Source organism: Cajanus cajan, chromosome 8 (genome assembly GCF_000230855.2).
Source record: "Cajanus cajan strain Asha chromosome 8, NIPB_CcT2T_4, whole genome shotgun sequence".
NCBI lineage: Eukaryota > Viridiplantae > Streptophyta > Magnoliopsida > Fabales > Fabaceae > Cajanus > Cajanus cajan.
The window spans coordinates 7,302,878-7,312,812 of NC_138524.1; positions in this window are offsets into that span (position 1 = coordinate 7,302,878).

Genomic DNA, 9,935 nt, shown 5'->3' on the forward strand with positions numbered 1-9,935 from the left:
AATTATAAATTAAACAATAAAAGAGTAAAATTAAAAAAAAATACAGAATAAAAAATTAAAGATATTTAAAAAAATAAATAAGAAGGTGTACTTATAATAAAAAGGTGGTGTATATATGATGAGCCAAACGAAAATCCATCTTGTGGGCCTAAGAAGGAGAGCCCAAACTAGAGGGGCTTCTCCAATTTATTTCGAGGCAATACTTTTGCCATTCTTTTCTTATTTATACGCTCTGCGTTTTCGGTATTTTTTTAAAATGTCCTTTTATAATTAAAAGTTATCATGTATTTATCATAAATAACTGAAATATTATATTAATGGTAATTTTTTAATAATTGACAAGATAAAAGTGATTTACATTAATAGTAATGGTCCTTAAACCTGTATAGTATGATTGACCAAATCATGTATATTAAATTAGAAATATCCATAATGCTATTTAGATTTTTTTAAGTAAATTTTTTAAAAAATTTATTTTAAATCAAATACTAATTTATCTTCCATAAAAAAATACTTATTTATCTAACTTCAAATATTTCTATATATGTTTTGAATTGTTACGTCAATTGATAATGATTTTGTCTTGCATTTTACTTGCTGCCACCATGCGACAAAACAAAGCACACTCGTAAGCCTCACCTCACTGGCTAACTTCATCACTGAGTGATGTATAACACGTGTGAGTTGTGACGCGTTCATAGCAATTTCTTTGTGGGAAAGCAGCACGAGACTGGACTTGAAGTTTTCCAAGTGTGTTTGAGTTGAAATTGCTGAGAAGTGAGAACATGAAATTTGTCGCTATATATGAAAACGCAGTTGACATTGAGCAAAAAAAAAAAAAAAAGATTATAATATTGTCAAATTAAAAGCTTGGAATCTTCCTCATGCACTTGTCAAAGGTTTCACGCATCTAAAATTAATTTCAAAGAGATATTAATTATAATTTCCACATTTGGTATAATGTCAAAATGGTTAAGTGACCGAAAATTAGTTTAATTTGTTATTCTAAATTAAAAGATCGGTAATAAAAAAAAAATTGTTGAGTAAATCATATAGAAAACAAGAAAGTGATAAGAAAAAATTAGACAGATAGATATTTTTTTCTCAAGTCGTTATAATAATTCATATCAACCAATGTTGGTTGTAGAACATCTTCGGTCCATCCAATACATTTCATTAAATTAAAAAGTAAATTTTACTAATTTGTCTACTACGAAATTGCGTAGACATTTTGTGAAAGATAGATTGCATTATGAATTGAACCACATCGCACCTATTACACAACCATTAGTAATTTCTTAGAATTTTCTCCTTGATTTAGGTTGTCTCATGTTCCACCGTTGCATCAATGTACCAAGCAATTTCTTCTTCTTTTTTTATTTATTAAGAGGCTAACCAAAGGTTCGAAGTTAATTTGAGTAACATCTCATCATTCATCAACGCCATTACTTCTGTGTACACGTGATGATACGTCTTTCTTTTTTCTTTTTTTTTAATTGTCTTGTCTAGAAAAATTAATGTCGCTAATTAAAACTAAATAGAAACTATAACTTTGGATTGTTTAAAAAAATTTAGAGACAAAATTAAATACTTTAAAAACAAAAGAATGAAACTGAACCAATTAAATAAATAAAAGTGATAAGAAGAATGATATAGTATTTTTTTTTCTCTCTTCCTATTATATTATAATTATATTATCCATCATATTTATATTTTTCTCTCATTCATTATATATGTGTTAGAATTATTATATTATCCATCATATTTATATTTTTCTCTCATTCATTATATATGTGTTAGAATTAGTATTGAGTTGAAGCTCATAATTTATAATATTGTATATAAAAAAAGAGATATTTCTTTTGGTAATTATTTTGGTCTACTTTTATAAAAAACTATTTTATGTTTTTTTAGTTTACTTAAAATTTGAAATCACACTTCTCTTTTAATATTTTTTTGTCTCAAATTGCTTATCTTCTTTAAATAATTATTCACTTTATTATTTATTTTATTTTTTAAAATTTTATTTTAAAAAATAGAGGCCTAAATTCCATTTTTACCATAATAATTTTTAAAATCAACAAATAAAATAAGATCATGATGATTTTTTTTTCTAGGTAAAAATGCATAATATTAAAAAAGGAGTATAATGAATACTCCAACTAATACAAAACTAAAACTTAACCGAGTATATTAGTAATAAATCAGCAATTTACCGAATACAAATTATTAAAAACAAATCGTATCCCTGCAACCCTTGTAAGATCATGATGAATTGACCATAAAATTAACTAGTTATTTGTAAAATTTATAGTAAGCTTAACTCATCATCAATTTAAACGCTCCCCAAGTATCGAGTAACATTTTTAAGTCTCTTCCATAAAGCTTCATCTTTGGGTGGCAGTGTCATGGGAGGCTTTTAGATGCAAAAACAGTGTTGATAAAACATTAATGCGGGTAGGTATAGCCCCAACTCTCCCAAAATAACGTGTCAGGTAAGGGGTTGACCTATTATCAAAGAGGAAAATTATATTTCTGTAATAATTCTATAAAATATTATTTCTTTTATCTATCTTTTTCACTCACATGACAAAGAAAAACAGACAAAAAAATGTTTATCAAATTATTATATGAATAATTGTATATCATTGTTTTAAAAAAAAAAGGAATTATAAAAGTTAACTCATTATACTCAAATGGCTAATTATTTTATTTCCTTTATATTTATTTTTAAGATTCAATTTAGTCACATTATTTTAAATTATAAAATTTGATCTTTTAATTTTTTTAAATTATTACGTTGTTTTTTGTTATCTAAATAGACATTATAACAGAGTTAACGAAATCAAGTAAAAAAGATAACACTAAATTTAAAAAAAAAATTAGATGATTAAATTGAATACTTTAAAACATAATGAGATCAAAATGAATATTTTAAAAAATAGAGTAATCAAATTGATAATAATTAATAAAATAGGTAAAATATATATATTAAATAGGTAAAAGAAAACTTAAATTTAACTATAAATTTTTTTTAGTTAAATTATTATTTAATTTAAGTTTTCTATTTTTTGAATGTTCAATTTAGTCTCAGTTGTTTAAAATGATTAAATTTGATCATTTAATTTTAAGAAAAAAAGTTGAATGTTGTCCTTCTATCTAATTTTATTAAAAGTTGTTAGTGACAATTTAACAAAAAGATAACATTAAACATTTTTTAAAAATTAAAATATTAAATTAACCATTTAAAAATAGTCTAATCAAATTGAATTTAAAAAAAATAAGAAATATAATTCAACCTACTTAACAAAAATATTTTTTTGTTAACTATTATACAATGATAATATAGTATTATACTATCAATCAATTAATATTCTCCATAAATTGATTTTTTAGTTATTTATTATAAAAGTCAACAATTAATTATAAATAATAATTTATAATTATATATTAATATAAAATTACTTTATACCCTTGTGACATCACCTATTTTCTCTCGACTACAAATAGCACAAAACAACGATTAATAAAGATGAAACCAACGAGTAATTTTTTTTTAACAACCATACAAGTAAGAAACAAGACAAAAACCATCTCTTTATGAAACTATTACTTTTTTCTATCAAATATTTTCGTACTAGACAAAACGTCCATCCTACAAAATTGATCAAAAACAAAATAGTTTCATTATTAATCTATTCCGACCCGATCCATGAGCTCAGCACCCAAAAATCAAGGAAGCACAATCATTTTATTATTATTAGCAAATATTTGAAGCCCACTCATCGTAAAAAGTGCTGCCATCAATTGGTGAAAGAAATTCTCGTTTTTCCATCTCTAAAATTCTTCACAGAACCGGTCAAAGTGGATTCTTTTTAGTTTTCAGTGCGACCGATTAGTCAACTTCTTATTAATTCATTCTTTTCAGCTACAATTTCTGACATCTAATCATTTTTTTTATCATTTGAATGAAAAATTATATTTTTTGGCATGCAGGTATCATGTTGCATGGGATTATTAATTTCGGCACGCAAATGATACATATAAGGGTTTGTTTTGGTCCCCTAATATAGCTCAATCATGTTATTAAACATTAAGGTTTAAGGTTTAAGGATAATTCAACTTCGAATATGACTCGTCAAAAAGAAAAAATAGAAAGGTAGTTCAAATACGTCTATGAACTTTATCAAAGGTTTAAGAAAGGTACTCCTTTATTCGACAAGAAGATCAGAACCTGAAGGAAGTTATATATATTGTTCCCGAAAAAGGAAAAAAAAAAAAAAAAACTGAATATAGGGCAAAATTTTCCTTTATGCTTTAGAAAAGCTTTATTGAAAAATTGAAGTAATATGCCATAACAGAAACTGACTAATGATCAGTGATAGAAAATCGTGTAGGCACCGATCACTAAAAAGTTGACACAAAACATATCCACATACATAGGTAAAAAAACAAGAAAATTTTCCTCCAAAAAAAAATAAAATAAAAATAAACAGATCAAGCATTTGCTTAGGACAAGGGAATACTTATCCCCAAATTAAGTGGGTAATTAAGTTAGAGAAATTAAAAACCGCAACCCATGTCCTCATCGTAGAAAATTCGTCAAAATCGTGGTTAGATAATGCGAAAAAAAAAATATATATATCATACATGAATAATTAATCATATACATACACACATCAATGTCTCTGCAAATATATTCCCATCCCATAGTATCAATCAATATATACGCATAAGAAACTACTACTACCGAACATGGTAATTCCCTCTCTCTTTTTTTTGTTTTGTTTGTACTTTGTATAAAAGAATTTAAACATAAAAAATAGTAAAACGAAAATTTTAATTGAAGACGCCCGGCAGAGACTAACCGGGATCCGAAGCCGGTAACCGGTTAGCCGGGTCGGGTCGAGCCGGCCCGGCTAGGGCGAGGCATCGGAGTTGTTAGCACTGGAATGGGTGGCGTAGAAGAAGTGAGAGAGGTTCCGTTTTGGGCTTGTCCGTTAGCGTTTGGGCGTGCAAGGCGAGCAGCAGCGGAAGACGCAAACGCCGTGACGGAGTTGACGAAACCTCTGAGAATCCTAATCATGACTTGGCCTCTCCTGGGTGGGAGCGTAGCATAGCCGTTGGATGCGGTGCGGTCCATGTGGGTAGGAGGAACCGGAGAGAGAGCGAAGGGTAGAGAAGAGAGAGGGTACGGTTAGCAAAGTTCTCGCTTTTGTTTTCGCAGTGGGTGGAGAAGGAAGTGAGAGTGAGAGGTATTATATAGACGCGCGTGGGACGGTGGGAGGCATGTGAACGGAGTTTTGGTTTCTTTGAATTGGTGAGCCGAAGAAAGAGAGGGTGCGTGATAGGCACATGACCCTCCAGTTTCCGCAAATTCCACACTTTCAAAAACGCAGAAACTTCGCCTCCAAGATTCGTTAAATTCATAACACAACTTAAATTCACTTACTAAAATGTTCATTAAAGATTATAAATAAATAAATTTTAAAAAGATGAAAAAAAGCATTTTACACGAATCAATTTCAAAATATGTTTATTTTACAAGGTCCCAAAATAATATTTGTTACAAATTTTAAAAGAAAAAAATTAACAAAGACTAACATAAAGAATTGTTTGTTTTATATAAACTGAAAACATATTTAACTAATTTTTTCACAATTTAAATTAACAGAAAAGAGGCATTTCATGCCTCCTTGTATATTAAAAAAAATTAAAGTTAAAATAATTAAAATTAATCATATAATCATTCACAATTAGTAATTGAAAAAATAATTTGAGCGGTTTTTGAGTATTTATAAATAGAGGAATAATATAGAAGTTATAAAAATAAAATAATTCAAAATTTATTATATATATATATATATATATATATATCCCATTTATTATCAACTAGCAATGAAAAGAGACATTTCATGCCTCTATATATTTATTTTTGAGAGAATTTTAAAAGAAGATTGTTAAATCTAAGTGTAATAATATTCAATACAAAAATAAAAATTAAAATGGTGGTTACCATTACCAAGACCTATCCCTTTATAATAAGTATAAATATAGGTATAATACTACTTTTAATTAGAATATATATGTTATCATGTCAACATAAATAGAAAAAATTGCTATAACTTATTTTGAAGTTTATCAAAATGAAACTTATCACCCTTTTATTTTATTATTAATTGACATTTATTTTCCTTATATTATAATTTAACTTTCACCTGTTACCCCCTTTTTTCAATGTTAGTTTATTTATATGTTAAAACTTTTTTTTTTCTATTTGTACTTTTTGCTATTGATAAAAAGTGCACAAAATCATTAGTGTCATTCATTGGTGGATTATACAAAGACACAAGTGATCAATTATTTTACCTACATAATTTTTAACATTTATTTATAATTTAATTGAAGTTAAATAAAATTAACATTAGAGAAGTTCTTTGTTTTTTCAAGAACTAGAGAGATAATTTATGTTATTTTGGTTATCTTTAAAGGAAGTCAATGCAATTTTTCCTTATAAATAATATCAAGAGTTTCTAATTTAATTTGTTAAATAAGATGTATGAGTGTTTATAAATTTCTTTGCTACTATGTTTGATTTTCATAAATAAAAAAATATCAATGTGAATGATGAAACTTTATGTTATAAATTAATATAAGCTACTATATTTATTTGTTTATTATAAAAGATAAAATATTTTATAGATCAAAATTATAATAAATAATATTTTAATTAAAATTTATAATAAATAAATATCTTTGGATATATAAAATTATATTTTACATTTATAGATTATGATACGAAGTCATTTTAAAAAAATATATATTAAAATTTAATGTATAAATAAAAATAAAAATGATAATTTAAATTTATTAAGAGATAAATATTTACATAATTGCGAGAGTAGAATGTGAAATATACATCACATAAGAAAAATTAAGACTATTAGAAATACCTAATTAAGCCAATAGACACTCTTATTCTCTAACTATATATTATAATTTATAATATATAAATAAATAAAAATGAGATAAATTTTAATTTAAATAGTAACATTAAAAATATCTTAAAACTATATTTAGGTTTTGTGGTTAATTAAATGCATGTTAACAAAAAAAGATTTCAAAACAAAAAATGAATTATTTTTTAATGATATATTTGTAAAAAAAACCTATTATTTTCAATAATTGAAATTAATGTGTATATAAGGTTTTTTTGTTCGTTTTATATGATATTATAAATTTATAAAATTGCTTGTTATCAGTACCATGAATGGTTGCAAATTCTGTCACTATTAGTATTACAATAAGGAGATTCCATTCCAGGGATGAGAATTGTGAGTGAAATGCCTTAATTAGCAAGAAACGCGGAATCCAACTGCGTTCTTTGCTTTTATTTTTTGTGAGTAAATTAGGTTCCCATCTCTTAGGATTATAATTTATAGGATATAAAAGTATTATTATTTTTTAATGTTAAAATATATAATTTAATTTAATATATTAACATAATTTTTTTTTATGAGTGATATAAATATCACACTATCCACTTTATATATGTTAAAATATAAGATAAATAACACTTATCCCCTTAAAATTTTAAGTATCATATTATCATTCTTTTATTTTAAGATTTTTAAAAATAATTCTTAAATTAATTATTTATAAAAAGTTATACTTTTAATTTAATTATTCATAAAAATATAATTTTAATAGAAATGTATTTTAAAACATTTATAAGTTTATTGCCATTCATTCATTGAATTAAGAAAATTGTAAAATATTTACCTAAATTTAAATTATTTTATTAAATTAATAAATAAAATAAAAACTATAAATTAAATTATATATATATATATATTATAATTTTATATATATGTCAATATATAATATAAATTAATATATATATATATATATATATATATATTTTTTTTTTGAATTTTAGAATAATTATATTTTATTTAATAATATATTTTTAATATAAATATATTTATATAAAAATTATGTATTTAATATACGCATTTTAAAATTACATTGATTAAATATAATAAATAATAATTTATCATAAAATAATTTATTTATATATTATTTAAATATTTTATTAGTAATATCAATTAAATAATATATTAACTTAACACATATATAATTAATATTATATAATAAAAATATTATTATATTTAAATTTTTATAAAAATATTACATTAACTATATTAAATAATATCTTAACATTTGTATTTTATTTTATTATATTTATATATATTATTTTTATTTTGATATGTAACTTTAAAAATATTTTGTAAAGATAATAATGAAAATATTTATTTGATATATATATATATATATATATATATATATATATATATATAATTTTGGTGAAATTTATAATAATTTTTAAAAAGTAATTAAATATATAAATTAAGAGATATATTATTAAAGTATAGTATGTTTAAATTTTTTTAAGGGAGAAAATGTTTATAAGAAGGGAAGATGGTGTAATATTTATATTTTTTTTAGGAGATATTAGTGTAAATGGTATTTTGAAAATAATTTTTTTGTAATGAAAGTTAATGAAACTTTAAAGAAAAATTTAAAAAATGGATAAAGTGTTATAATTAGAATCTATCAAAGAAGGATACTGTAATTTTTAATATACGAGAGCTCTCAAAGAAAAAAAAATGTAATTTATTTATTTTTTATTCAATTAATTAGTATTTATCAACATTTTTTTAGTAATGTATTTATCAACAATTAAAAAACTATAAAATGACCCTTTTAGTAATATTTACGAAATAAATACAGCGAATAGGATTCTTTGTTTTACATTATTTTTCGGGACTTCAAAAAATGCTAAATTAAATACGAATGAGTTATTTTTTTAAGAAGTAAATTAGATTTGTTTCTTAATAAAAATAATATTTTATTAAAAATAAATTTAAACAAGCAGACCTATAATATCTGCATTTAAAGATGACTTCTCAAATTATAATATCTGCATTTAAAAGATGACTTCTCAAATAAAAACATCTACTGTGCGTAAAAGTTTTGAAAGTGATACGTTTATATGTGCAAACTATTATTAAAAATATCTTTTGGATTTAAAAAGTTATGTCAAATTTACCGAAAATCTGTTTGAATGTAGGTTTGAAATTTTTTTTGAGGATTTTCCTATTGAAAATACTCTTTATTTTTAATAATAAAAAATCTTAAAAATATTTGTAATTTGAATTTAATCATACTCTTAATTAATAATTTTTAGTATTTTTCAACTATGGTTTTAGGACCTTGGATCAACCACTAGCAAATGCAATGAACTAAATTTTGTTTATTTTTTTAAATATTTATTCTATAATTTCACTTACTTTATTTTTTAATCACTATAACTTAAAAAATAAAATTTTCTAATTCTTATACTTATCTTCTTGATTATTTTTAGTTTTATAATTTAAGATAATTTTTTGTGTCTCTTTATATCAGTTTTTTAATCATTTTTATTTCTATCATTATTTTTTTTTAATGTTATATGTTTTATTTTAATGTAAAGTTTTTGGTCTTCAATTTTGTAAGAGTAAAAAAAAATATCTTCACAATTTGTGATAAAAAAAGACACAAACACATTGAAAAACCTAATTTAGAGAAATTTCAACAAAATAAATTCGACATCAGACACACAAAATTAAATTAATATATTTGTTACATTAATATGAAAGAGATCACGTTACAAAAAGATTAACGACAGAAATTAAAAGAATTAAAAAAATTACAGATATAGACAAAAAAAAAATTCTTAAACTATAATAACTAAAAAAGGATTAAAAAAATAAAGATTACAAAATTTATTTTAAACTATAGAAATCGAAAGATAAAATAATAAAAAGTATAAAATAAAAAAATATTTCAACCTATTTCATTGCATCGATTAATACCTAGAATATTCGACCAAT